Source organism: Fukomys damarensis, unplaced genomic scaffold, assembly GCF_012274545.1.
Source record: "Fukomys damarensis isolate Sample0158 unplaced genomic scaffold, DMR_v1.0_HiC HiC_scaffold_23, whole genome shotgun sequence".
Classification (NCBI taxonomy): Eukaryota; Metazoa; Chordata; class Mammalia; order Rodentia; family Bathyergidae; genus Fukomys; species Fukomys damarensis.
Window position 1 is genome coordinate 55648398 of NW_022900935.1, and position 25791 is coordinate 55674188.

General features: G+C 37.9%; 1 long non-coding RNA gene across 13 annotated transcripts in view; it reads right to left on the minus strand.

The window, feature by feature from the left end:
- The window catches only part of LOC104873750, a 121130-nt gene that overhangs the window by 65742 nt on the left and 29597 nt on the right, over positions 1–25791 (minus strand). For 7 of the 13 annotated variants that reach the window (XR_002025932.1, XR_002025931.1, XR_002025924.1 and 4 more), the window contains exons 4-6: positions 22743–23175; positions 20850–21083; positions 19691–19794 (exon numbers count right to left, since the gene is read on the minus strand). The exons of 1 other annotated variant lie outside the window; for it this stretch is intronic. This is a non-coding gene — a long non-coding RNA (uncharacterized LOC104873750). The remainder of the gene's footprint in view (positions 1–19690; positions 19795–20849; positions 21084–22742; positions 23176–25791) is intronic. 5 more of the 13 variants (XR_002025923.1, XR_002025927.1, XR_783574.2 and 2 more) reach the window with 5 other exon arrangements.

Sequence of the window (25791 nt, forward strand, 5' to 3'; positions counted from 1 at the left end):
CTTAATCATGTTCCCTTTCTTACTAATTGTATCACACCCGAACATTTTCCTAACCTCTCTGGAACTTCTTTAACTTTCTAACCTGTGAAATCAGGGTAATTTGATGATGAGTACACAAATGCATATAAATCATCAAGTAATATATTGTAATATATTGGTCACAGAAACAAATGAAATATTAACAACAAACTTCAATGCCTATAACAATCAGTTTATTTTAGTGGAAATCCTGTGGTGGGAATATAAGGTAAGATGTTTTATCACTATAATATTTGTTGTCAGAGCAAAGGACAAATATTTCATCTGATTTTATCATTCGTTCTCCAACCTAATTTGTAAATATACTGTAAGTACCCTGTTATACTTAAGTATAGGGCCTCCTAAAATCCATTTGGTTGGCTTCAAATCTGATCAGGAGTTGTTTTGCATATTTATTTACTGGCCCTTGAATTTCCAGGATAGTATTAAACAGTGAGTAAGCTAAAACAGACATGTAAAATTTGGTGAGCCGACCCTGGTCGTATCGATGAAATTTGTGGCATGTAGATGTGGACTAAGACAGTGAGCCTCTTTCATTTTCACCGTGCACTGAACTCTCAGAACTCGGAAGTGTATATTCAGGGAACTCACCACCCCTAGGCAAAAACTGGATCGAGGGATTGCTCCCTTCTTGAGTGAACAACTCTTGCCTCACCAGCTTAAATGTGTTTTTGCTTAAATAAGCCATCTCATTTTACATTGTTTATTAAGCATTTCCACGACGAATCTCCATCCTTTGGAGAATGGAGAAGCAAAGTGATGGAAACACTACCTGTAATCAGAGAGACAGTGGAGTGCTGAGGCCTCCAGAAAAAAGAGAGATGAGCCTCAAAATCACTGTGCAAGTAAAAGAAGCCAGACACAAAAGAGCAATACTATGATTCCATTTCCATGAAACATCCAAAAGCAAAACTCTATAGAGTGTGTAGATTAAAACCTGCCTTAGAAGGAGGAGTAATTACAGTATATGGACTGGCTAAAATCACTGAATTGTAACATCTATGGTATATAGAAATTACATCTCAACAAAGCTGTTGAGCAGCCACAATGAAATTTAGCATGTGTTCTTTTTCTCCTAGTCCACACTAATGGGAGGAAACATTACCTTGCTTGGTCTCACTCTCCTAAACATTTTTGTTGAAGCAAACCCAAGAAAGTTTATAAAAGGTGATCAGAAGAACAACTCAGGCAACCATGTAACTCTCAGCTTGATATTATTGGAGCAAGTGATAAAACTGTGGAAAATATATTCACATAGTTCCCAGCATCAATTTGTGGCTTCTGAGTAAATTATCTTCATAACTTTTAATATTTAACTATCTGTCTAAAGTGTTGGCCCACCAAAAAAAAAAAATCAGCAGGGGAGAAGCACGGAGAGTTATTTATTTATTTGTGTTTGCAGTGCCCTCTCTCGTGATCAGATGTTTTACAGATTAAGTAGAAGGGAGGGGGAAATCCTGCTGCAGGAAAAACAAAACTAAGGCCAAGTTTGCTTTCTGTCATTACTTTCCTCCACACTCCCCCTGAGTGTTCTTCTTCCTTTTTTTCCTGCCCCTTATTGGGACTTTGACAAATGACAATGCAAGAGGAGAATTTATGTTGGGTCTTGGAGATTAGCACATTATCACAAGCAAAACATAGCCCTTGGCCTCCGCCACTGGGGAGCAATTGAAAGAGTCTTCAAATGTGATGCATGGGTCAAGACCCATTTCTGCAGAAGTGGGGATGCTGTTACACCAGCACAAGCCTTGGGAGAAGCCCTTGGAGATCCAGGTGAAGACACTGAGCATTGGATGAGAAGTATTTAGCCAGAAAGCTCACTCTGGAAAGGAAAGAGGAACCGCGTAGCTCCCTGAAGACTGCCGTGTTGAATGATTTAAGGCTACCTGTAGGAAATGCCTTCTGCTTTATTGCTTTTTAGTCTCCCTTCTTTTCTGGAAGAAAAAGAAGAGGAAAAAAAAAAAAAAGCAGGACACAGACCTTCCCTGCCTTAGACTCCTTTTGGTATTCCCAAGGAAATGTTTTCAAAACATTGTCTCACCTTTTCTATGAAAGCCTCTTCTACCACAACAGACAGGGTCTGAAGTTGTGGACCCAGACCAGACCCTACTGGGCAATTTCTGAAAAATGTTTGACTGTATGCACAACTCTTTTCAAACTTCGCCTGCTTAGTTTACAGCTTTAATATCTGAGAACATTAGTCACGAAGCATTTTCAGGGAACAAACAAATGCGGTTTCTTTCATTTGAAATACACACTTTGGGCCTGCCGGATATTAACTTACTCCTCAAATCACCCGAAAACTTGGAAGACAATTTTGAGAATGTAATCAAATGAAGAACTATTCTGAAGATCATAAATATCTCAGTATGGTTCTTCTAGATTTTAGACATTTAATTTGGTGTCCATAGTAAATAAAAAGAAAAACAAATGTGGGCTTGGAAAAGCATTGAACAGTAGGCAATGAGAGGATATGCATAGCCTGACTTCCTAGAGATGATGTATTGATACTTAGAGCAGGGTTTCCCAAGTGAAGGACTCCCTGGTCATTCTCGGCCCTGTCATTGTTTGCAGAGGTGACTTACGTGCATACAGAAGTATTGCTTTGTAGGACTGAGGACTAAAATTGCAGAGTGCTGAGCTACAACCTCACCCTCTTTTGCCCTGAGACAGAGTTTCAATGACCTGTCCCCACTGGTCTTCAATTTGTGATCCTTCTGCCTTAGTCTCCCAGAGAGCTGAGACTATAGGCCTGCGTCACTGTACTTGATCACCTTCTAGAGTGGTCATTGCCTTTGTGGGTTTCAGCCTTCATGGAGAATGAAAGACGAAACCACCCGGTGACACATGTGAGCCTTTTACTACGTGGAAATTACTAGTTTTGATGAAACCCAACATACCTTCTTTTGACCCAAACTCACGCGACTCCTGGTTATTGGACTCTGCAGTTCTGCTCATGAGGGAGTGACTTCATTCATCATTGTTAGCTCTCCTGGACCCCCAAGTGTGAGATAGTTCTTCATACAATAGGAAGAACAACAGGTATGAAATATTTCACAGTGTCCCAAGTGCTAAGATCTTCATCGGCATCACAGTTTTCGACTTGAAAAAGCCATGTGACAGTGAAAAAGTTATTCAGGCCCTTTCTATCACCAGGCCCATTCTATGGATGAAGCTGGGATGAATTTGCTAATGTCATTTAGTGAGAGTAAGTCTGGGATGACACGGATTAAAGCAGTCATCATTTTCACAGCAAACTTTCAAGCGATTAGTCAATGTCAAGCAGCAGTAAATGCCTGTTCTTCCTTTCTGAGTCTGAGAAGAGAATATTCCCCCAGTCACTTGGGAGAACGTTCCTGCTCCTGCTTTCTCTTCTGAGTTGTCTAAACCTGCAGGTAACACAGTGGCTCACTTGGAGAAGAGAGCCCTGGAGTCTTCTCATCCTTTCACTCCTTATGCATCTGCTTTGTTTTCATTTTATTTCTTACAGACCCCCTCGTGAGTCTCAGATTAGAGCAGTGGCCTTCTACAATATCAGTTTTCTCCATAAGGGAACAGCATCCGGAGAAATTATCACTCTTATTCAGAAGGTTGCTACTAGGACCTTTTGGATAAAGACCAAGGATGTTATTAAATATCTTAGAGCACACCAGCTAGCCATTTTCAGCAAACAATTATCCAGCCCCAAATGGCCACAGTTTCATGATTGAGAAGCCCTATATAAAGGAACACAGCCAATTTGTAAAATGATCCAAAATTCTCACATAATTTCCTGGAGATTAAAAATGTTTTATAAACCGAGTATGGTGCCCCATACCTGTAATCCCAGGACTCTGGAAAGCTGAGGCAACAAGATTGCCAATTTAAGCTTAGGCTTGGGGATTTGGTGATTTAGGGAAATCCCCTCTTAAATAAAAAATAAAAATAAAAATTCTGGGGATGTAGTTAGGTATGAGGGGCCCTTGTTCAAGCCCTAGTACCAAATAAAATAATTTATAATTATTAGGGATATGTCATTCATATTTGCTTTCTGGAGATAACCAGTTAATTGTATTACTTGCTGCCTTCCCTGAATTCTGAACAGACTAAGAATAGATTTGGACATCAAATAAAGCTCTAAACTGCCAGTAAAGTTGGATTGCATAACCCAGCCCGAACTGGGAGCCAACATAAATTTCCTACATCTTCCCCCAAAACTGTCCCCAAAGGAACCCTAGGATTCTTAATACACAGAATAAAGAGAATGAGTAGGACCAAGAAGCTGACTCAGAGAAAAACTTTGCACACAGTGACCCTGGTCTCATCTGCTGTCCTAGGAGTACTGTCGCTCCTGTGGAGATAAGAAAAGGGGTATAACATCTAGTGCCCTTGAGAGATAAACTGTATATGACAAGGTTATAATCATAAAAAAAAAACCCTTCAGTCTAAAAGTCTTATGGGAAGAGACAGAAAGAATTTTACTACATGGAAGAGGAAAAGTAAAGAGAAGTCAATCCATGCAGTATGAGTCACTAGTGGAAGAGATTTAATGAGACATTTCTCACAGAAAGGACACACCACTGGCAGGGGCACTAAAGACCCGAGTGGGTATTGTGGCTGCGTCTAGGTGTCCTCGCAAAGCCTCATGGGGTCATAGGAGGGGCCTCCTCAGGGGTGGCTGCATCTAGGTGTGTCACACTGGAATTGATTCATGGTGCAGTGCTAGGCTCAAGGACACTAAGATTAAGGGTGTGAGTGCTGCCCTCCCTGAGTAGACTGAATAAGATAAAAGGGGCAGAAAGGCGCTGTTAAGGTCCCTTGCTTGCTTTTGCTGTCTTCTGTCTGCCACCAACTGTTTCTCCTCTGTGATGCCCCTTTGCCATGTGCCACTGTGCCACAGTTGGAGCCAGCCAAGTATGGAGTGAAATCTCTGTACACTGTCAGCTGAACCCATGTTTCCTCCTTTAACTATGGGAGTTGGGTATTTTGCCTCTGCAAGGAGAGGAAAGTAACCTAGATCGTGGGTGTGAGTTTAGAGATAACCATTTCTATATCATTAACTAGTCCTACAGTCTTAGAGTATTAACATTCTTAAGACGATCTTAATGCTGATAGAAAAAATATAGATGGAAATGCTAAAATAGATGAAAAACGACAGATTCTAACCTAAAATAATAGAAGTAAAACAGAGAGGAAAATAGCTAAATGAACAAAGGGAAATAATACAGAATGAAGAATCCAGACAGAGGTACCAGATCTCTGTTTTCTTGCATGGGGCTCAAACAAGACACTATGATTTATTTAGCAAATGCATAAGTGGCTCTAATTGTGTGGCAGGTATGGTGGCAAGCACTATATAAATATTAATCCAGTCATGATAATAGTTCCAGTGAAATAGGAATTACCATTATCTCCCTTTATATGTGAGGAAAAAACAGATACGTGAAAATAACATCACTTGTCCATTTGGTTAGTAAACAGTGAATCCTAGATTCAAATCCAGCCAGGGAGATTCAAAAGGTTATGGTCTTCCTGCTGATACTAAGAACAGCTTAGATATATAAGAGAAGAACAGCTTTGTGGAAAATATAGGAAATTAGACACTTATTTACTTTTTTATTGAGTTTTCTGTATAACATTTACTATTTTCCTCAACTAATTAATGTTGTTACACTTTTAAGAAACTGTGAGGCGGGAGGCTCTGTAAAGTTTGAAGTTCATTTCTGAGGAAAAGACATTCTGGTAAATATTGATGTAGGATGAAATCAAGAAATGCAGCAACTACTGGGATATATTTCAAACCTACTTAGCAGAGCCACAACCCAGAAGAACAACAATAATAAATTTGGAATCTGTTTGGTTATGAAGAAAGTCTAACTCTACCTATTAAATTGGGAAGGTGAGGGGACTATATTAATATATTTTTAAATGTTGTAGATCTCTTTCAGTATCTTTGCTGGGTAGAAATTGCTGTCCTTTTCTGTGTCGTCCACTTTCTCACCACAATGCACTGCTGCTGTCACCTGCTCCCTCACACACAAGCTAGGTGCCTACATCTAAGTTTACATCTACATCTGTGTCGTCTGATTCTGCATCACCTATATCTACTCGGCTATGTCTGCATCTCTCCACTCTTCCACCCTCTGCCTAGCTCTTTTGGCTCTGTCCAAAAGGGCATCACTTTCTCCATACTCAGAAGATTCTCCTCTATGTAAAATTCCTTCAGTGTTTTCCTCTCCTCAGGTGCAGTTAAGGGCTCAAGGACCCTGCTAAGATATCAGTAGAACCATTCTGTTATCTCTTCTGTGATAATGCTTTGACACCAAGTAGTGATCCCAAAATTAGAAATTTGGGTACCCTTGACAGGACAGTGTGAGATACGCTTTAGGTAGGAAGTACCCTGGATCCTAAGTTCATCCTATAGATAACTCTTATTAAGATAACATTAATAAAGCTTTGATTCTTTTCTTTTATAAAGACAAATAATTTTATTTCAGAAACACAGAAAATAACAGATAAACGTACCCTAGACAGTAGTTTCAAATGTATAATTTTGGTTACAAATGTGGACTAGTAAAAGCCGTGGTTAATCTATAAATATTCAGGTTGGATAAAGTTCTAATAATCAATAAGTGCATTGTCATTTTCTTCACATATAGGTAGGTGGTCGATCAAGGTGAAGATATATTATTGGTAGCTGTTTAAATTTGAAATCACAAATTAAGTCACTCTTATAGAAGAGGTGATATGGATCACTTTCAGATTTCATATTCACAATTCACTGATAATATATTTTTCTTTTGATAAAATTCTCTACACAGCTATCTACACTTATTTCCTAACTTTTCTGTGCTTGTCCTTTTTCTCTATGTGGGATATAGAAGTGTCTGGCTCTCACTCTATGCACGTTTCCAGAGTTACATCTATTCAGGTGAACAGTTGACCACCTCTGCTACTTTTACTTACATTAAAGTAAAATAGTCACATCTTGTTTGGAATTTTATTTTTCTCTCTATTCTAAAAAAGTTAAAAACAGTCACTTACACAGAGGAACTTGCCTTGGGTGAAGGCTGAGCTCTTTGGAGGCTTCACTGACCCATCTAATGTCTCATAAGCTCTGGGTACGAAGTAGAGCCATGTTTTGAGAAAGTGCGTTTGTGATTGTAGACTGTGTATTAAGGGGGGAAATAATGTGGTTTCTCATCAATCTCTCCGCGTGGCACACAAGGGCTGACTTGTTGAAATTTTGTAGGCTTTTATTTACAGAGAAAACACAGACCTGTGCTGCCCAGAGTCCTATCAGTCTGCACAGTCAAAGGCATCACATCTGAAAAGAGACTGTTTAAATCATGAACTTCAGGGATAATCTAATCCAGAAGGAGACCAAAATTACTTCACTCCCGTGAATAAGAACAAAAGCTAAAAAATTTAATTATTTGCGAATTATTCATGAAGATTTTGATCCTGGCTCACGGCTAGAGTTGGAAAAGAGAGACAATCATGGATTGTTGGCAATCAGTGCTTTGTGGAGGAAAAATATGGAATATTTCAGCCCCAGAATAACACCCCATATTTCCAAATTGTTTAAAAAAAGAGGTGTTGCTATAGACAAGTGAACCTTAGGTGGAAACAGAAATAAAAACAGACCCTTTGAGAAAGAAAATGGGATATGGACTGGTGCTGGGAAGAAATTACTGCAACGATGTGTGTTGTTTAGTTATAATGCTCGAATTATAAGTTACATTTTGTGAGAAACATATGGCTACGTGCTAAACATCTATATGCCAAAGTTAATAAAAATTACATCCTACTGATATACCTTATATACCTTGTCCTATTGATCTCACTTAGTGGTTGGAAATTCCATAGAAAGTCAATATAGAAATATGAATGGATACCACACACACAGACACACACACAAACTAATGACCAATTTGCCTCACAGATACAAGTAATTCACATGTGCACTACTCAGTGCTCAATAAGAGTGGGTTTTTTTCTAAAGTTATGGGAGCAATAAAACAGATTGTATTTGTTACAACTTGCTTTTAGTTATCCCACTCCAAAGCCTCATGCAAATGAGATGGGGCATTTCAGAGGTGGCTGAACCTAGAGTGCGTGATTGATTCATGTTGGGGCTAGGCCTGTGGGCACTAGGATTAAGGGCATCAGTCCTACCCACCCTAAGTAGCCTGGATAAGATAAAAGAGGCAGAAAGATGCTCTTAAGATATCTTGTTGTTTTTGCTGCTTCTGCCACCATGAGTTGTTTCCCTTCTGCCACTCTGCCTTGGAGCCAAGCAACTATGAACTGAAACCCTTATGAACAATAAACCATACAAACCTTTCCCCCTTTAACTTTGGGTGTCAGGTACTTTGTCTCAGCAAGGAGAGAAAAGTAACTAATACAGTGCCCAAGATACATCAACCATACTATTTACATAACTCTGATAGGTAAGGGAGACAAGGAGTTGAGGAGGATGAGTTCCTATCAGATACTCAAGAAAGACATCTCTGAGAAAATAACATTTCCTTGCAACCTGATGACTGGGGAAATGTCAGTCAAGTGTAAATTTCAGAGCAAGACATTCCAGTAGTCAGAAAAAAAAATGAAGTTGGTGAATATGAAGTAATTTTAGCACGTTTCAAAAACAACAAAAAGTCTAATGTGGATATAACAATTTAAAAAGGAGTATAGGATAAGATCAAATTGAAAAATGAGTCAAGGACCAGATTCTGGAGGTGTTTGGGGGCCAAGTTAAGGGATTTGGGTTTTAAGTAGATTGTAACTGATAGAGAGCCACTGGAGAATTTTAGGTATAGGAAGAACTGATGGAGTCTATGAGTATAAAAAATACAAAAACAGACCAATATTTACTAGAGATCCCTGAAATGTTACTGGGAACCTTTGCAGTAGGCTCTAGTCTCCTGCTCAGTGTACAATGCATGCCTTAGAAAAATAGATAAATTAATTAATAAACAAATAAATTTAAAAATAAATAAAATAAAATAAAAGACAGAACTAAGAAAGCAAGGTTCCAGGATAATCAATGTCAGTACAACCGTCAAAGGTGCTGGCCAGTCCAAACCACTGATTTTTATTGTTATGGGGTAAAGGTGAGCTATGTTCAAGAGCAGAACTATGTGTGAGGATGCACAATCATGCATTTTCTATAAAAATTAATGTAAACAGACTCCTAAAGGGCAAGACAAAGCATTCATGAATAAGGAAAATAATAGACAAAATATATGTTTATAATTAGAACATTGTCCTTCTAGTTAAGAAGGTTTTAGTTATGGGAACCAAATTTGGGTGAGAGTTACTCTGACCTCAGCACAGAGGCGTCAGCCAGACTCACTTCAATAAACAAGCCAATTATGGGGTTAACTCTTCACAGCCTGCAGTGCTTATGGTCTGCTTTGGGGCATAATCAATATTGGGGTCTCCTGCAAATATTTGATTTATTCTAGAGTACAGTAAGATAAAATGATTGCTGGAAGCTAGCAAAAACAGTGAAGATGAAGCACTGTTGTTGTGTTTGGTAGATGTTTTAAAGACAGAACACTTGGGATTAGATGTGGAGAGAGAGAGAGGGAGGGAAGAACCAAGAATTACTCAACTGTATAGAGTTGATTCCATTGTTCAGGAGTATAACCCTGACTTTAGCACAGGGTGTGGGATGTATTAATAGCACATGATAATGTTTACTATAGTTATCAAAATATTTTTTTTCTAAAATCTTTGTATGGATCGTCTCATTTAATTTTTCTAACCCCTCAAGTGCTAGAGCATGATCATCCTCTTATTTTCTATTTCTGGAAAGTACTTGACATCTTTTCCAGAAATTTTACATAAAGTGCTGCAATTTTGCTATGTTGCTACAGCTTAAATGTGTTTAACTCTTGCTTCTTAGTTTGATAATGATAATAGCTATCATTTGTCATATGGCTCTCAAGTGTCAGGCACTCTATGGCTATTTCACTGTTATTAAATTAACTTGATTATAACAACAGGAAATATACTAGATAAATACAAATATTATCTTTTTATTGGAGTTAAAGGCAAGGATTTTATACCCATTTACAAATATTTGATTCCAAAGTCAATTATTTTAACTTGGAAATTGCTAAGTTATCCATTAGAGTGTGAGCCATACAAGAGGGATGCAAAGTAAAATAACACTGAGGTACTACTATACATCTGTTAAAATCCATAAATTTTTTAAAAACCAACAAAAGTGAATGTGGTGAAGATAGGGAGAGGTTGAATCCGCTGTGCAGTACAGCTGGAAGTTTAAAATGGTACTGTACAACTACTGCAGACAACTTTTCATCAGTTCTCAGTAAAGTCCATGTCAGATAGAGAGGAGAAATTCTTTCTTACTGACCCAGTTATTCTTTTCAGCCTTTAACACAATGGTCAAGGCCCACTCGCAGTAGGGAAGACAATCTGTTTTACTGAGTCTACTAATTTAAATTGAATTATGGTAATCTCATCAGGAACATGCTCACTGACATACCCAGAAATAATGATCATGCAAATATATAGTCACGCTGTTGTCCAGGCAATTTGACATAAAAATTACTCATCACAGATGTTAGACAACTTTCAAATGTTTCACACTATGAAGAAGCCCCTCTAGGATGACTATGTACCCCAATATCAGTATCCACTGCCTTGGTATTACTACGGCTCTCCCCTTCAATTTTGACATGTCCTAGTTTGGAAAGGAAGCCATTGGGCCAATCCAGTTTTAACCCATGCCATCCATACCACAAACCTGTTAAAATTATGGTATCAAACATGATGTCAAAACTGGACACCATCCCCATTCTGAGGGATCTAATAAAGATACAGATTAAAAGGCAGCTAACATTTCTGCACATTGCTGAATGGTTTAAGCACTCCATCCCAGATTTCACTGAATGAGGTTGTAATTTTGTACTTCTATGCAAAAAGTCACATTTACTTCTCAATTCTTCACATCGGGATATTCCCTGTCATTGACCACCTGGCAGATCTACTTTAAGACTGTTCTAACACAAAGAGGTTCAGTGGGTTTGCAATTTTAACATGCCCCTTGCACAGAATCATAATTGTGGGTCCTGAAAGTAGGCAACTTAATCCACTACGTGTCACCAATGTTTCATTCTAAGATTCTTTCTTGACCACGATGTCCACAAACACAGTTTAACCTCCCAGTGGCTGTATGGCCATTTCTGCCTTTTCCATCTTTTTTTTTTTTTAAAGCTTTCTATTTAGTAGCCTTGTTACAAAAACAGGACGGACAGGATGGTAAAATTTGGAAGGAGCCCCCACCTGGCTTCTGTGTGAGGGGACCATCCCTCTCACTATGCCAGGACAGAGGGTCACTGTGACAGGGACATTGGTGACACTGGTCAAGAGAAGTGGACAGGGTCTGCACAGATTTGAGATTCTGACCTGGTTTAAGAAATCTCACACTGAGATCATCTCCCTTTCATAGGACAAACCTTTTCAGATCAAGTCTTACCATTGTGAGGGACCCTCCCTGTTTCTGCTGATGTGCTCAACAGCACAAACTTGTCTTGGAGACTTTTCTACCTGGTGGTGGATAGAGATAAGATTTAAGGAAGGAGGCGCCACCCAGAATTACTTTGGGGGAGGAATTTTGCCAACCATCTCACATGGGCTGACCTTTGGCCGGAGAGGTCCCCAGGGGTGCTGTGGTGGCTTTGGGGTCCTGGAATCCCCAGCAGGGAAACCAGGCTGAAAGAAAAAATGCACAGTGTCTCTCCTGCATTTGTTTCCTTCTCCAGTGAGCTAACGGGGAATCCATTTTTAAAAACATCAGCGTAGACCATCAGCAAATAATGACAGTTTAATTTCTTTATTGTTTTAATTTATTTTTCTTGTCTAATTGCTATGGCTAATGTTTCCAGAACTATATCAAAGAGGAGTGGTAATAGTGGGCATCCTTGTCTTGTTCCTGATTTTAATGTGAACGTTTTCAGTTTTTGGCCATTTAATATAATGTTGGCTCTTGGTTTTTCATAGATAGCTTTCATTAAGTTGAGATATAGATCATCTATTCCAATTTTTTACAGAGTTTTTATCATGAATGGGTGCTGAATTTTGTCAAATGCTTTTTTTGCATCTATCGAGAGGAGAGGATCATGTGGTTCTTGTCCTTGACTTTGTTAATATAGTGTATTATATTTATTGATTTACGTATGCTAAACCATCCTTGCATCCCTGGAATAAATCCAACTTGGTCAGGATGTATGATCTTCTTGATGATCCTCTGTATTCTGTTTGCTAGTATCTTATTGAGGATTTTTGCATCTATATTCATTAAGGATATTGGCCTGTAGTTCTATTTTTTAGTTACATCTTTCCCAGGTTTGGGAATCAAAGTGATATTTGCTTCCAGGAATGAATTTGGAAGTATTGCTTCTCTTTCAATTTCATTGAAAAGTCTGAAGAGTAATGGCAATAGATCTTCTTGTAAAATTCAGCAGTGAATCCATCAGGACCTGGGCTTTTCTTTGTTGGTAAGTTTTTAATCACATTTTCAATTTCACTGATTGTGATTGGGGTGTTTAAAATGTTTTTATCTTCTTCATTCAACTTTGATGGTAATTCATAAGTATCTAGAAATCTGTCCATTTCTTCTGTGTTTTCCATTTTATTAGCATACAGGTTCTCATAGTATGTATTAATGATCCTCTGGGTTTCTGTGGGATCTGTTGTGACTTCACCTTTTTCATTTCTAATTGCATGAATATGAGCCTTTCTTTCCTTTTTTTTTTTTTGTATAAGGTTTGCTAAGGGTTTATCAATTTTATTTATTCTTTCAAAAAACCAACTCTTCGATTCATTTATTTTTTGTATCATTTTCTTAGTTTCTATTGCATTGATTTCTGCTCTAATCTTTATAATTTTCTCTCTTGTTCGAGCTTTGGGTTTTTCTTGCTCTTGTTTTTCTAGGAGTGTAAGAGTCATCATTAGGTTGTTTATTTGAGGTTGCTCTGTTTTCCTAATGTGGGCATTCAGTGCTATGAATTTTCCACATAGAACTGCTTTCACTGTGTCCCATAGATTCCTGTATATTGTACTGGCATTTTCATTTATTTGTAAAAACTGTCTGATTTCATCTTTAATTTCCTGTGTGATCCATTGATTGTTCAGGAGAGTGTTGCTCAATTTCCATGTGTTTGTGAAGTTCCTACGGTTTCTTATGCTATTGATCTCCAGCTTTATTGCACTGTGATCTGATAATATACAGGGAATAATTTCAATTCTTTTGCATTTATTCAAACCTGTTTTGTGAACTGTCATTATTTGCTGATGATATGATACTCTACATTGAAGACCCCCAAAGAAACTCCACCAAAAGACTTCTTGACTTAATTGACACTTTTAGCAGAGGAGCTGTATACAAGGTCAACACCCAAAAATCAATAGCCTTCTTGTACACAAATAACAGACTCACTGACAAAGAAATTAGGGAAACAATTCCTTTCACAATAGCACCCCAAAAAATGCAGTATCTGGGAATCAATCTAACAAAAGAAGCAAAAGACCTCTACCCTGAAAACTACAGCACTCTGAAAAAAGAGATCAAGAAGGATATAAGAAAATGGAAAGATCTCCCCTGCTCCTGGGTAGGAAGAATCAACATAGTGAAAATGGCCATACTACCAAAACTGCTATACAGATTCAATGCAATGCCAATTGAAATCCCAACACTATACTTCACAGAACTAAAAAAAAAAAAAAAAAGAATCCAAAAATTCATTTGGAACCATAAGAGACCTAGAAGAGCAAAAGCCATCCTAGGCAACAGACACATGGCAGCAGGTATAGCAATTCCCAATTTGAAACTATACTACAAAGCCACTGTGATAAAAACAGCATGGTACTGGCAAAGAAACAGACCTGAAAATCAGTGGAACAGATTGGAAGACACAAAAACAACTCCAGATGCACTCAGCTACCTCATCTTTGACAAAGGAGCTGACAGACCCCACTGGAGGAAAGATAGTCTCTTTAATAAGTGGTGTTGGAAAAACTGGATCTCAACCTGCAAAAGATTAAAACTAGACCCTTATCTGTCACCATGCACTAAATTAAAATCCAAGTGGATTAAATATCTAAATATAAAAACAAAAACACTAAACTTGCTGGAAGATAAGTTAGGCATAACTCTGGAAGACACTGGCATAGGAAAAGACTTTATGAACAAATCCTCAGTAGCACGGGAACTAGCAGAAAGAATCAACAACTAGGATCTTATGTTATTAAAAAGGTTCTGCACTGCAAAAGAAACATCAACAGAACTAAGAGACAACCTACAATGTGGGAAAATCTTTTTACCAGCTGCTCCTCAGACAAAGGACTATTATCTAAAATATATAAAGAACTAAAAACAACCAGCCCCCCCAAATATAAAGACCCAGTTCTAAAATGGGCATCTGAAATGAACAGACATTTCTCAGACAAAGAAATAAAAGCAGCAAGTAAATATATGAAAAAAATGTTCCACATCACTGGTCATTCGAGAGATGCAGATGAAAACAACACTGAGATTTCACCTCACCCCACAAAGAATGGCTGCTATCAAGAAAACACACAATAACAAATGTTGGCAGGGTTGTGGGGAGAAAGGAACCCTTCTCCATTGTTGGTGGGAGTGCAGACTGGTGCAACCACTATGGAAATCAATATGGAGATACCTCAAAGAACTGGGATTAGAGGTTCCTTTTGACCCAGGCATCCCTCTATTGGGTATCTTTCCAAAAGAATTAAAAGAATCATAACACAGTGATATAGGTGCACCCATGTTTATAGCGGCACAGTTTGTAATAGCTACAACTTGGAAACAGCCCATCTGCCCATCAGTTGGAAACTGGATAAAGAAGATGTGATTTTTCTATAAAATGGAATACTACTTAGCCATAAAGAATGAGAAAGTAGATTCATTCCTAGGTAAATGGGTACATGTTGAGGATATATTCGTAAGTGAAATAACTAAGTCACCCATATGCAAATACTGAATAGTTTCTCTGGTGTGAAAAACTAAAATAGTACTCAAGATCCTAACAGGACAATTAGCAATGTGAAATAGGAAGAAAAGGACCAAAGGCGTAGGGACAGTGAGAAGGATAGGGAAAGGGGAATGAGGGAAAAGGAAAAAAATATGAGAAAATGTAAAAATGGAATTAAAGTGTTTGAAGGTGGGGAGGGGAGGAGGGGGTGAAGGGAGGGTGGGGACAAGGGGAAAAAATGAGAACCAAGACCTGGCATGTAAAGGTACAAGATCCCAGTAATGAATGTAACTGTACTGTCTACCTAGAATGTACCAATAAATTCAATTTTTAAAAATCAGTGTAGAAATTAAAGATATTTACTTTGAAGTAAAAACATTGCTTAGATGAGTTAAAATCTGGTACGATTCCCTCTGGGAGGCTAAAGATGAAGTGAGACCCTAGTTCAAAATAAAAAATTAAAAAAGACCTGGGGATATAGCTCAGTGCACAAGGTCTGGGTCAAATCTCCAGTATTGTGTGTGTGTGGGGGGGAAGACACTGTTACTGGAAACACTGTGATGTAAGTGAAGCCACCAAAAAACAACTTCTCTGACTCTTCTGTTTAAATTTTTTCTTTAATTATAATTATGTTGCAGTGTATTTGATGCTACAGCATAACTGCAAGTTGGTATTCCCTGGGTGATGGCGTGTGCATTCTATTTAAGATGAGGTACACGCTATGTGTTCATAACGCTGTCAGCCACTGGACTTTCTCATGAAAGTGGATCGCAACACTATCCAGTTATCAAAACTAAATGTGATTTTTAAAAATGCGATAAATGATCATAATAAGAATAATAGCTGCTGAAATAACATAATTTAGCAGCTCTCCCCACCTCCTGGTGCTGTTGTTAGGAGCAAATAAGGTTTAAAGGTAATGTATTTACAATCATGCCTGAGATATAGTAAGGAAATGCAAGTTTTTAAGTCTCATTAAAAACTCCACCTGTATTCCTCTGAATATTATTACAACCAAGCCTTTAGACAGGCCCCTATACACTCTATGGACATTAGAATAATGAATGTTCACGAGAGCCCTCTGAGATGTGATTCATTATTCCATCCGGTTAGTAAAGAGGGGTTTAGTCTGAACATTTTTAATAACTAGCCTGATGCCAAAGCCTAGTAAGTAATAATTTGTCCTTCATATTTTGTCTGGCGGGATGAATAAGTTCCCTGAGGCAATGAGGCAATGGGTAAAGGAGTTTGGATGGGAGAGATATTTGGAAAATTTCAGGAAATACGAGATTCTACCTATGGATCATGCTGCCTTGGGCGTTAGTGACATAGCCTGCCGTGAAAAAGAAAGAAGATTTCAAAACACTAATAGGAAGAAGAGGACAAGAAAAACATGTAGACACATACTGAGGACTAAATTCTAGCTATGGTAAACTTTTATTTATGCCTGAACATCGGGCCTTCAGTTTACGAAATAAATGCGAGTCATTCTTTTTTTTTTTAATTTCCCTAGACTGGGTGATTTTTCCCTAGGACCAAAACTGCTAATGAAAGGTATTCTTACTTCCCTCACTGTGAACAAAGATAAAGAAGGCTCATTAAACTGCCCATTTCTTTCAAAACCTACACATTTCTTTCCAAAGGAGTTATGTATTTTTTTTTTTGTAAAGACCCTGAGCCTTGATCCCAGTAACACCCCCCCACACTGAAAATGATTACGTTTATTTTTCAGAGGAACTTTGAGAACAGAATGAGATGACTTATTTATTGTTGCTAAACCTGAATAGTACCTAAGTACAGGAATTGGTAAGCTTTGTCTTGTTTCTCTGCTGTTTGTTTGTTTGTTTTTATGCTTCTGCTGGGTCAGTAGCAGCCACTAAATGACAAGATGCTAATCAGACCTTTTCTTTTTTTTTTTTTTCCCTCCAATTTTAAAGAAAACTAGCAAACCTCCTCTTACTTAGCACATAATGAGGCAGTTCATGCTGATTTTGGAAAAGGAATTAGCTCTGGAGAAAAAAATAACAAACTCAGTCCTGAGGTCTTTCCTATATCTTGAAAAGGCCAGTTTGGAAGGGAAATGCGGACAAACAAACAGAAGGAGCCAAGGTTTCTTTATCATACCTGCAGATGGATACACTCCTCTCGGCACAGCCATGCCCTGGCGCCAGCTCTGCCCTCGTTTGAATTTTTTTTTTCTTTTAAAATGGCACCCACCTCTCTATAAAATGATCTATTGGGATTTCAAAGCTGTGGCAATTGCATGTGGCACAGGATGTACGCAATTAATTATGCGATGCTTAAATGACAGGGTGTAGGAAAAATAAGGGAGAAGAAAATGTGTTTTTTTTTTAGAAAAAGCAAAAAAAAAAAAAAATCCAAAGTAAACTGAAAGGCTTGGTTGTCTGCCTGCCAAGAACCAGTAGCAGATAAGGCCTTTAGTTGCTGTGGAAACTTGGGCCTCCAGGAGCCAGAATCCAATTTCAGAAACCACAAAATCAACATAAACGTGTGCAAAAATAAAAAGGTTTGTTTGGCAAGTAATAAGGAGAAGGTAACCAATGTATAAAACACATGAACCAAGGTGACCTCAGCCAGTGGAAGCCATAATGACAAAGATATCCAAGGCAGATTTGGCACCTCTGAAATGAGCGGGAACAAGGCACAGTCCACGCTGCTTTCTGTTATCAGGTAATTGCTACCTTTTGGAAATATTAACCGGCCACCACCTCTTCCAGTGCCTCACCTCAGAAAACATAACACCACCCTTCCCACAGGTAATGTTAGAAACCTTGATTTTTAACTCAAGAGACCAGAAAACAGACAGGGAGACTTGTCACTTGTTCTTTAGATCGTGAATTACACGCTATGTCATCAAGAAAAGAAAAATAGAGAGTCTAAGAATATACAGCCTTCTTTATTCCTTCTGCGATTTCTGAAAAAAAAAACGAGTATATTCTAAGTTTTTTAAAAAAATTCACAGTTGAACTTTTAATGAGCATTAATGTTATTCTGATATTCTGAGCTCTTCATGTAATTTGCTTTTTTTTTTTTTTTGGTACCAGGGATCGAACTCTGGTTCTTGTGCCTGCGAGGCAGGCAGCGGAAGCGGAACCACTGAGCTAAATCCCCAGCCTGTAATTTCCTTTTGAACTAAAGAAAGAGCATCTAAAATAAAGGTTATTAATGGGTGCATGACTTTTAACTCACAGACTCAGAAATTATTTACATATGCAAAGCCATTTTTGTGTTTTCCTTCATTTGCTTTTAACTCGATTCATTAGCAAGCTGATCAATCATTTGCTTTGATATAGTCAACTTTGTATTTTATTTAGCATTAAACTTGGAGGAATTTAAATGTAAATTTCAGGAGACCTAGAAGTTTGGGATCATAGAGAAAACTAGCCAGTATCTGGTTCAGAGAAAGTGACCATAACACTTGTCCAGGAATAAAATTACTTAAAAATTATATTTCAGACAAGTAAATGTGTAAAATAAAGCAAAGCAAATACAAGGGAATATTACATAGGTATCAATTTTTTATAGAAAACCTCTTTTATTTCTCTGTCAATTTTAAATTTTTGCTTCTCAATTTGAGAATGAAATTTAAAACACATACCTCGCTTTTCTGATAATACCCCACACTGTCTAAGCATCACGTCACTTCCAGTGTTTCTTGGGCTGATACAACAAAGCCGTACCTCCTGCAGCTGATTCTGACAATGCAATGGAGGCAGAACTGAGAGCCACCACTTTCAAGACCACTGCAGGATGATCCTTCATACTCTCTAGCTGTCAGTTAAATACATATGACAAAATACGCCCTCACGTTCATAGTGGTGTGTTCTGATGGAGGAAGTCTTGATCTCTGATTTCTACCTAGAGAAGAGCTATCTTGGGGGACCACTTAATCAAAATCATCCCTGCTAGGTGTTGCACAGATGACAAATCATCTTTCACTAGGTTGAATCACTAGGATTTTTAGCACAGGGTACCACACTGCGTGCTCTGTCTGGAACAACAATCCGCAAGAAATATTGCCAACCTCTGTGAAGGAATCTTGCATCTTTGGAAGGAGAAAGCACTTACCGAGCACTCTGCCTATGCATCCACCTGAAGCACAGCCTAGTCATGTCTGATTGCTACATAACTTTCATTTTCACAAGCATGCCAAGACTATGCCTCCTTTTTAATATTGCCCAGTGATAGCATAGTACTAAAAACACACACTGACATTTGAAACGAAGAAAACATATTCACTGATCTATTTAGTAAGAAAGAGAAGGACAGATCCATAAATGTTCAGAAAAGATATTTTCTTGCTCCCTCTGTAACACATCCTTTAAAACTTCTTTGAAAGGACCGATGGGGAGTGTAAGTCAAACCCTTAGCCTATGCTTTAAAGAATAAGGGGAGAGACAAGTACAGCGATTTAAAAGAAAAAAAATTCCCTCCTGGACACTATAAATGGCAAAGAGAAAGCTAAGAGCCTTAAAGAATTCATCACTGAACTATGCTGTATTTGGAGATACAAGTATTTGTTACTATGAGCATGGCTTGTCCCATATAAAGTCCCACCGGAAGTAAAGAAAACAACACAAGATCTTATGATATGGAAAGTCAGAAGAAGTTGATGACATTACCTGCGTTTTCATAACCACTGAAGGCACTGCAGGAAGGGAAAGCTGCTATCAGGGACGTGTTTATTTGATTCCATGTTCAGGCACATCATGGCACATCGGTTTCTCTGTGGAAGTTGCAACTTCAGTTTGTTTTTATTTTTAATTCACTTACAACAAATACATGCTTGTTGGAAATATGAATGGTGTATTCAAATGGTAGAATTTTATATGAGCATTAAAAGTTTTTGAAGAAAATTTAATGACTAAAGACCACTTTCTATATATGCCAACTGCAAAAATTAAATCATACCATAAATATTTGAAAATACCTTGAAATGAAGATACAAAATATTAAGAGGCTAATTATACTCAGGATTATAAATGACTTTAATTTCTCCCGTATTATTTTCAATAACTTCAAATTCTATCTTCTAAAATTTGATATTGTATCATTCTAATGGGTTCATATTTGTATTTGTAAAAATAATTCTAATAATCTAATCTTCATTCAAGATATATTTAAGGCAATCTGTAATATGAATATATATTATATAGTTCATTTAAAAGAGATATGAATAGTCAATCAAATAGAATTCTATAGTTGTGCATTGTGTGTTAGGTAGTTTTTCAGTATTGTGCATATGTTTACTTATATAATCCTTATGACATCCAAGAAAGTAGGCGCCATATTATTTCCTTTCTTAGAAAAGGAAATTGAGGCAGAGAGGGTTTGAATCACTTGTCTAGGTTCTCTTAGCTAGTTAGTGCAGAAGATGGGGTTTGAACCCATGTGGTCTGATTCCACAGGCCAAACTTTTATGTGTTATACTGAAGAAGGGATTTAAGAAATAAAAATGGAATTTGCCCTTGGCTTGCACGTTCACAGAACAAATGGAATAACAGGTTGTATATGTTTATCTTTTTTTAATGGAAACTTTGATCTGGGTATATAGATATTTTTCTGGTTCTCCTTTTTAAGAGGAGTTATCATTGAAGTGAATGGGGGCAAGATTTTCAATTGTATTATTTGCCTATTCTTTTTTCTTTGGTAGCAGGGATTGAACTTGGATCCTTGCACTTGCAAGGCAGGTAGCAGAACCACTGAGCTAAATTCAACTGTATCATTACTGAATGTATAGAAGCAAAAGCCAATCTAGGAAAGGGAGCAATGAATCAATACCTGGACCCAGAAGACATGGGTTTGTAGAGACATTTTCATCTTTTCATGGGCAAAGATGAATAAAAACTTGTTTCCTTGTAACTGGTGGCGAGATCTGTGAACACGTGTAACACAGAAGGCTGTTTGTATCACTAAAAGCTCTAGAAGGCTCGCTACCACTGCCTTATACAAACAAGAGCTATTGTCATGGAGTCTTAGCCCTTTTCAAGTTCTTCTCTTTCTGATCAAAAATTCCTGCAAAGGTCAGAGTGGGACAGAGAGGCAGAGTTAAACCAAACCTCTTCAGCAAGATCATTTCTTCCAAAGGGGCCCCATTAATCTAATAATGTTGCACATTAAGTTGATTTGCACCCAGAAAATGAAAACCACACAGGGTGATTTACAGCCAATGGGGGATTCCCCAATGAACCCCAAACCCAGTCAATACTTCAGTCCCTTGCTACTTCTTTTATTTTACACAGAAAATTAAATTTTAGCTGTTGAGTTCTGTTTTTGTTGAGAATGTCCATTAAAATCTGGCTGTAATATTTATGAATATCAAAACAAGGCCGCCACCAGGGCACATATTAACTCAACGCAAGTCTCTGTTACAGATCTGCCAAGCAGTTCGTCAGACATTAGTAATACAAATAATAATTCACAGCCTCAAATCGAAAGAATAGATAAAACAGAAGAGAATGTAATATATCGCACTGAAACTCCTTTTATGTCCTTTAGAACAACTTTTCAAACTATTATTTGGATCGTGGTTAAAGGAGGGAATATAAGTTAAATATAAGTTAAATATGTTCATCACATTTTATAAATAAAACCTTCAGAAAGGTATTTTCAAGGAAAAGCTCAAATATTTAATAGTATGTTAACTTCTAACCTGTGAACATGTTAATTACAGAATCTTTCTTTACCACGAAATGCCTCTTTGTGTGTGTGACAAATGCTCCACTAATTTCCTAGTTCTTTTAAAGTACATATAAAAATACAAATCAACCTGAAATAGAAGTAGAAAGAGGAGGAATGATTTACTATTAGATTGTTAGTGACCAATACTGAGGAGAAATGCATAAGAATAAAACATGTTAAAAAAACAAACCACCTCAGTTTGAGCCCAGTCTGGGTAACTTAGCAACTTAGTAAGACTCTGTCTTTAAAAAAAAAAAACAAAAAACTCAAAAATAGTACTGTGAGCTAATGGAAAACAGCATTTGATTTGAAGAGAAAGTGAATTTTCTGCGTTATCTTCCAGTAATATATGCCTGTCTATAATTTACTCACTAGTCAAAGTGGAAACTGAAGACAATTCTTGATGCAAGAAAATACAGATATGGGTGCACAGACAAACTCACTAAAAAATCAGCTTTTAAAAAATTAAAATACTATGCACAGATACTCATGTTCAGCTTTGTCTGTGAGGTGATTGTTGCCCTTTGTCTTGGAAGAAACTTTGAAAAGTACAGTATTGGCAAGCTGATGGAATGCATGTCAGTTTTATATTGTAGCCTTTGGGCTGGGCTCCTCAGGTGAGTTTAATTGAGTAGTATTTTCTGTGTCATTAGACTGGTTTCATGGGGGTGTGTTGGTGCAATAGCACGCTGTTCTTCAAGGACTATGTGCATGCGTGTGTGTGTGTCCATGGGCACATATATGGTGGCTTTTATCCTGAGAATTACTGAGTTGAAAGTCTTTCTGCAGTGAAAAGGGTATGGTTTTCTTCTAGTCAGCTTTCAAAGGAGCTGCTCTGTCATCTGCGCCCAGAGTGTAGGTGTTCTGAGTCGACTCTGCAGGGCAGACCCGCCTGGATCCTTTTCTCACTCTGCCTCCAGCGTGGCAAAACGCCAACCACTCTCTTGGTAATCACATGCACTCCGGCAGCTTTTAGTTTTCTCTATCATTTACCTCCAAAGAGCTTTTGAAGTGTTCTTCTTCTGGCTTTCCTCACTTTGCAATTCTCCAGAATGTCTTTGCATGATAATAGGACTATAAAAGAATCAAAATCTTGGAACCAAAGTCATAAATGCAAACACATCAGAGAGCCAGACATGAGGGTATTTGTTTCCCAGAATCTTTTTCCCCACCAATGGTTATCCTTGCTTAAAGCAGAAGTACAAAACTTGATCACCACAGTAGAATGCAGCATTCAAGAATACGCTTATCCTTTGTTGGAAGAAGAGCTAGGAAAAAAGCATTACTGAGCTCAAGTAACTTGCGTTTGAAATGGACTGACTTTCACATTTTGTAAGTTCGTGGCAGGTCCTTGTATGTGAAAAGTGACAACCTTTTTCTTCAGCCTGAATAAGGCCAAAATTATTTCAAGGAGGAAAAAAAATCACTGGAAAAAAAAAAAAGATGTCAGTTCAGAAGAGATGGCAAAATTCTACCCAGGGTAATATATTACAATCCCTATTTTCAGAGAATAGTGTGACAAGGTCTATGACAATTTGAGGTCAGCAGCCTAACCCACATACAGGAACATGAACTCTATGCCCTGTGAGGTCTTTTATGGCCATGTGAGTCTGGGAACCGTTGTGCTTAGTTCTCTGCTATCACCTCACACACAGAACTAAATGTATTCGCTGGCTGGATTCCCTCTTTCTGTCAGTGGTGTCACCACTGCTCAGCTGTCCGGGCTTGAAGTTTTGGAATTAGTTTTTATTCTTTCGGCTTCCCACCCCTGAACCTTGTCACTTCCCAAATCCGTTCAATTGTTTTACATCTTTTCCCCATCCAAGAACATACTGCTGTCTTTTTGCAAGAACCTAATTCAAGTACTTATTATTTTATGCTTGCATGCGGTTCTTCACTAACGGGACACTTTCTCTATCCAACTGGTCCCATGTACCACCAGCAGATTAATCTTCTGCAAACATCACTCACAGTGTCTCTACTTTACATTCTTCTGTGGCCCAAGCTGCTGATATGGTCAGCCACAAAAGGGTCTCGGGGCTAAACGTTGTTGGGAATAACTGCCCTGCTGTAACTTCTTCAGGAGACTCTCAATGCTCTTTAGCATAGTAATGGTTTAAGGATTTTCCCCATGGGAAAATTGCGTCCTTTTATGGAACACCCCTATTTCTCACATTAGTTAAACATGGAAAGTGCAACCCCAATAACATCTCTCAAATTGATCATCTCAAAGTATATGCTTTGTTAAAAACCATTTCTTCATAGACCTGTTCTTGCTATCCAGTCTTACATGCTACTAGTACCCTGTGTACATGGACCGCTCCACGGAAAGACACAGCCCTTGTCAATGCATTTTCTCTGACTGCACTAATTCCCCTTAACTGCCACAGATTAAATTTCTTAAGATCATCTTATCCTTCAAGAACTAATTCAGTGTCACCTCTTTCATAAAAGACCATGTACAGTTCTGGCACCAAAAATCAGATTAGTCTCCCCTGAAATGTGCAGCAGAATAATTATAACATGTGTAGAGTGATCCTAAATCCATTCTATTCCATTTGGAGAAGGTGCATTGAACACTGGACTAGCCAGGCTCAGATGATAAGGAGATAAATTTTAGGATATCCTGCCATAAAATGTCTCTGAGGTATCTGTCATTCCGGGGCTGTTGTTATAATAGTAATATACAAAGTACTAGGAAGACCTTGTTTGTTCTACTTGGGAACTATTTGGGAGTTCAAATTAAGCTACAGAAGATAGGCAGCCTTGAATTTAATGAAAGAATTAACAAATTCTTGCCACTAGACAATTAATGATAGTTAAACAACATCCCTGTATCAAACTGAAAAGCTATATTCTCTGCTGGCTGTGCTTCATGAGACAGAGGACCCCCGGTCACTGCTATAAACCGACAGTTCCCCGACAACTTGAAAAATATTATTAAATAACTCCTCAGTTACTTATTCTTCATGCTGCATAAACCCCGGTCCTTTTATCTTTTCTCAAAGGTCTGATTTTCTCAGCCTTTAATCATCATTTCATTTCTCTGAACTCCCTCCAAAGACGCTATGCCCTGCTTGATTGTCGATTCTGTAACTGGTTACTCTGCTGGGTAAACAGCGCAGGCATGTAGTGGGCAGCCGTACCAAGGGGGAGGGTCTCATTTAGCCAGGCACCCAGCTCACAAATCCTCATTCAGACACTCCCAACCCTGTACAGCAAAACTTGGCTGTGGCTCAAAAGTGTTTTAATAGCCTGTTCATAGAGCATTACACGAAGGTGATGATTTTTTAAAAATTCTTCTGGGCATAATATTAAACTACAGAAAGTCCCAAATAAGTACACACACAAAGAACCAGATATTTAAGGGCTATTTATGATTTCCATTATTTATTTGTTTAAATAAATGTGATCTAGTAAAAATATTTAAGATATCTATGTGTGCTTATATACTGCAGTAAATGTACACTAAATATATAGTTATATAAAATGAAGTAAGGGATGTAATAGTTATTTTTCAAATGTTTGAAGCTGTTTTTTTTTTCCTTTTTCCATTTTTGCACCATGGTGTATTTTTTACTACTTACTACAGAAAGTAAAATGCATCCCTAATCATAGGTGGGCATCCTGTGTTAAACAGACTTTTATATTATAAATCCGTAGCATAATTAGCAAAGAAAAAAGGACATTTCACAATAAAGGAATAAGAATTAGCCTAACAGCAGTTTTCTTTTTTTTTGTTTTGTTTTTTTGTTTTTTTGTTTTTTTTGAGACAGGGTCTCACTATGTAGTTGAGACTGACATGGAACTCACTATGTAGCTCAGGCTGGTCTCGAACTCACAGCGATCCTCCTGCCTCAGCCTCCCAAGTGCTGGGATTACAGGCGTGAGCCACCACGCCCAGCCTAGCAGATTTCTTAAGAGCACTATAGAAGCAAGAAATCTTCAGAGTGTAGTGATAGAGAGAATCATCATCAGATAAGGACTGGTACTAAGCTAATCCATCTTTAAAGCAAGAATAAAGAAGGACCAGGGATGTAGC